The following is a 4657-nucleotide window of genomic DNA, read 5'->3' on the forward strand; positions in this document are numbered from 1 at the left end:
AATTAATGGATTATTGGAATCTTTGGGAAAAGCATTGTAAGTTGACAAATGAGACAGGAAGCCCAAGGGTAATTCTTAAAGGGGTAGGATGGAAGCAGATGGGATAAAGGTGAAGGTGTTGTTCTTCCCAAGGAAAATGACAGTTTTATCATCAGAAACTGGAACAAAATAGAATAAAATGGAGAGTGATTGGAAAGTGTTATGGAATTAAGAAATTTGAAAAAAAATAAAATCTTGACAAATATCCCTTACTTTCTCAATAAAAGCATGAAGTTAGATCCCCAATCAGAATGTCATGGTGAATGAGTAATATGTGAGGATGAATGAGATTATGTTTATAATAGTTGCTATGTTATAAATAATCACTTAGGGAGGAGCAAAAGAATTATATTACATTAGTAGGAACCTCTATGAAATAATATACTTATAATAGGTAGCGGACCCATTATTATGGTAGCATGAGCTCCATTTAGAATTACACATGTTGGAACACAGGAAGCAAAAAAAGTGGTATTCTGTGCATGTGTGTGTGTGTGTGTGTGTGTGTGTGTGTTTAAATGTAGTAAAACTTGGATTGTTGAGGATAGAGTCTCCTACACTAATGGCATGCAGATTCACAACAGGGCCTCTGAAACCATCAAGGCAGTTGCCATGGCAAGTAGGTAGTACTGGCAATTGCTGTTGAAAGGAATAATACACACACACACACACACGCGTGCGCGTGCATGCACGCACGCTAACATAAACAAAACAGAGGGGGAATACATCAAATAACATATTTGAGCCCTCCTCTTCATTCAGCTGGGTATGGTAGAAATGGTGTGGACAAGAGTTTAAAACTCTATAAAAATAAAATTAAGGTTTGGCTCCCAATTTACATGAGTAGAAAAAAGAAAATATAGTTCATCATTATAGAACCTTAAAATATCAGGGGTGGACTTAGAAGTTATCCACTCTGACAAGGATTTGAATTGTACTCTTTATAACAAGTGACATCTAGACTTTTTAAAAGTATGTACTATTATGAAACCTATTAGCAACTGAAATAACACAATCAACTTAAAAAAATACTTTGTTGTTTTTGAAAGGCAATGGGGTTAAGTGACTTGCCCAAGGTCATACAAACAAGTAATTATTAAGTGTAAGAAGTAAGATTTCAACTCAGGTCCTCCTGACACCAAGGCCTGTGCTCTATCCACTGTGCCATCTAGCCACCCGTCAATCACCTTTTAAAAAACTTTATATTTTAGGAAATTTTTGCTTGTAGTGAGTGGAAATTGCTTACTTCTTTGATCTTCTTTTCTAGAGTGAAGTGAAACAATTCTATATATAGCTTTTCTGATATTTCTTATAACCTCACCATGACTTCTGCACTAAATATTATAAATTTGTTTAAATGAGCAACATAAAGCAAGACATAGTCTTAAATATCAAGTCTGTCTGTATCTTTGCATTCAAACTTATTCTATTATCTACAATATAGGTCTCTAATCTTTTGTCTATAGTTTTATCACTGGTCCAGAGTTTCATACAAATGTTTCCCATAGTCAAAGAGTATAGTACCAGCCCAGTGCAGCCCAGCCCAGCCCAGTGCAGCCTAGAGATCAGCTGCAACAGCTTGAAGGGATGGGGAGAGAATTCTGTTGCCCCTAGGTGAGTGTGGAGTGAGAAGCACGGCCACAGAATCTGCAGCTAGAATCTGGAGAAAGCAGCCTTCACCTCAAGAGATGGTAAGGGAAGTCTGCAGAGATTTCTCTGCTCTCCCTGGGGTAGGACTCACTATTTTCCTACACTCAGTTCCAGGTTACAGTTTGGGATTCCATGCTAAATAACCAAGCTGGAGCTCTCCTTATAGCCCCAGGGCAGAGGGCAGTGCTGTGGTCATCCACATATCAAAGCACAGGCTAGAGAGCATAAGACCTTGGAGGAATAAAGGTTACAGTGGGGTGCCCCCCCCAAAAAAAATCCCCAAAGCCTTGGAAGTGCTGTAAATTAGTCTTGGGCTGAGGAAATGAGTAAACAACAGAAAAAGAATAATCTGACCATAGAGAATTACTTTAGACTATGGATGAGCTCAAAAAAGAATTCAAAGAGCAATTAAGGGAGGTGGAGGAAAAGTTGGGAGGAGAACTGAAAGGGATGCAGAAAAATCATGAAAACCAAATCAAAAGCTTGGTGAAAGATATACAAAAAATACTGAAGAAAATAATATGTTAAAAACCAGTTTAGGTCTAATGGAAAAAGCAAAACAAAAGGCAAATGAGGAGAAGAGTTCCTTGAAATGAAGAATTGGCCAGCTGGAAAAGGAGATAAAAAAAGCTCTCTGAAGAAAAATAACCCCTTTAAATGCAAAATGGAACTTAAGGAAGCTGATGACTTTGCAAGAAATCAGGAAGAAATAAATCTCTTCCAAAAAAACTAGAAGAAAATGTGAAATATCTCATTGGAAAAACAACCGACCTTGAAAACAGATCCAGAAGAAATAATTTAAAAATTATGGGGCTATCTGAAAGCCATGACCAGGAGAAGAGCATAGACTTAATTTTTTAAGAAATAATACAGCAAAATTTCCCCGAGATCCCAGAAGATGAGTGGAAAATAGGAATTGAGAGAATTCACCAGTCACGCCCTACAAAGGATCCCAAAAGACAAACTTCCATGAATATTATAGCCAAATTCTAAAAGCTGTCAGAAACAAACAATTCAAAGAGTATAGTAAAAGCAATTTAATACTGAGTATACATTTTGCTGCTCTTTGTCCCTTGAATCTAACTGAATATCTAGAACATGGCAACTGGGTCATTCTCTTGTGAACAAGAGTAAGAGACATTTATTCATAGTTTATTGAATGGTCGACTAACTTCTTAGTTTAGGCTAATAATAGAGATGATGATGATATGTCATGATCCCATAACAACTTAAAATTTACCTTGTTTCATTTTAGTCACCTGAGAGGCCTAGCAGTTAAAGGAAGACCTGAATTTGAATTCTGCCTCATATACTTATTGTGTGGACCTAGGTAAGACATATTACCTCCCTCTGGTTCAATTTTCATGTATGCAAAATGAGAATGACAATTTGTTGTGAGGGTTAATTAAGATAATATATTTAAATTTTTATATAAATATTGATCATAAGAGTAAGTCAACAGTATGATATAATGAAAAAACTGAATATGGAAATAGAAGAACTATAGTTTCATATCCTGATTCTGTAGCTTATTAGTTATGGATTTTTATAAAAAAAATCTCTTTGGGTCTCAACTTTCTCCACTGTAAATAATATGGGGTTCAAAATGATGCCTTCTAGGATTCCTTCCACCTCTAAATCCATAATCATATGATAATGACCCATTTATAAATATATCCCTTTCCTGATACCTGAGCTGCTTTGAGAGTTCAAAACCTTGTCAACCTCCAGCCAGCCCTATTGATACAAGTTTTGCCCCAAGCACCAACATCAAAGGTCCCAGGTGCTGCCTTCCTTGGATGCTGTCAGACTGATATTTCCTGAATGAATAAAATTATAACATGTGCAGTCACACATAATAATATTACGTGGAAGAAGAGCCAAAATTGCAGAGAGAAACCAGAATTTTCTTAAGCTCTCCTGTTTCTCCTAAGAAACAGCATTTTGGAGTGACAGAATCCAAAAAAGAACACAGTAGAGCATCCTCCTTCAAGGTCTATCTCAGGTGGAGTATGATTGTACCCAGGTCAGGGAACAGAAACTCAGCATTTGGACAAGGAGAGAAGAGAGAGTCCAAAGGAGGTTGTAAGTTATAGGAAAGATCTCCATCAGAGGCCTAGAGGCCAGATTCAACAGGTCAATGGCACATCAGGCCAAATGGGAGAACTCCCACACAGATACACCAAACTCCCATTCAGCCTGTGCTACTGGATTGGACAGCCCAACTCAGAAAATAAAAAAAAAAACACTAGTATTCTCCTCCCAAAAAGGTCTAAGCTAGTAAGCAAGCTATCACAATTCTCAATATGAATAGACAAGAGAGCAAATTGCTGGAATTCCCAGTGTGGATGGCCCAGATGACCCAGTGAGCAACTCCCTGTTGTTCCCAAGTCAGACATAGCAGGGCAATGATCAAGCCTCTAGGGTTCTCAACACTGAAGGTCTATTAATGGACTTCTCCCCCAACAAAAGAACCTTAGGATAGTGCCCAAGAACAAAACTCAAAATGAACAAGAAAGATTGGAGAATAATAGGGACTATAGAAATTTAGCTTAACTCTTCAGCATCATCTCAAAGGAGGATGGCAGAAAATTTAGTACATGTGAAACTGTGGAGGAGTATATGAATTGTTTTCCAGTCCCAAAAGATTTCAGAGAAGAGCTGAAAAAAATTAAGATTTTTTTTTAGGTTTTTGCAAGGCAATGGGGTAAGTGGCTTGCCCAAGGCCACATAGCTAAGTAATTATTAAGTATCTGAGGCCGGATTTGAACTCAGGTACTCCTGACTCCAGGGCTGGTGCTCTATCCACTGTGCCACCTAGCCATCCCCCCCAAAATTAAGATTTTTAAAAAAGAGATCATAAGACAAGATGAAGGGGGAAGGCAGAATGAGGTAAATTATATCATTTGTAGAGGTGCAAAGATCTATTACAAAAGGGTGAAAGAAAAAAGGGAGTAAGAATTGCTTG

This window comes from Macrotis lagotis, chromosome 1 (genome assembly GCF_037893015.1).
Source record: "Macrotis lagotis isolate mMagLag1 chromosome 1, bilby.v1.9.chrom.fasta, whole genome shotgun sequence".
NCBI classification, from domain to species: Eukaryota; Metazoa; Chordata; class Mammalia; order Peramelemorphia; family Peramelidae; genus Macrotis; species Macrotis lagotis.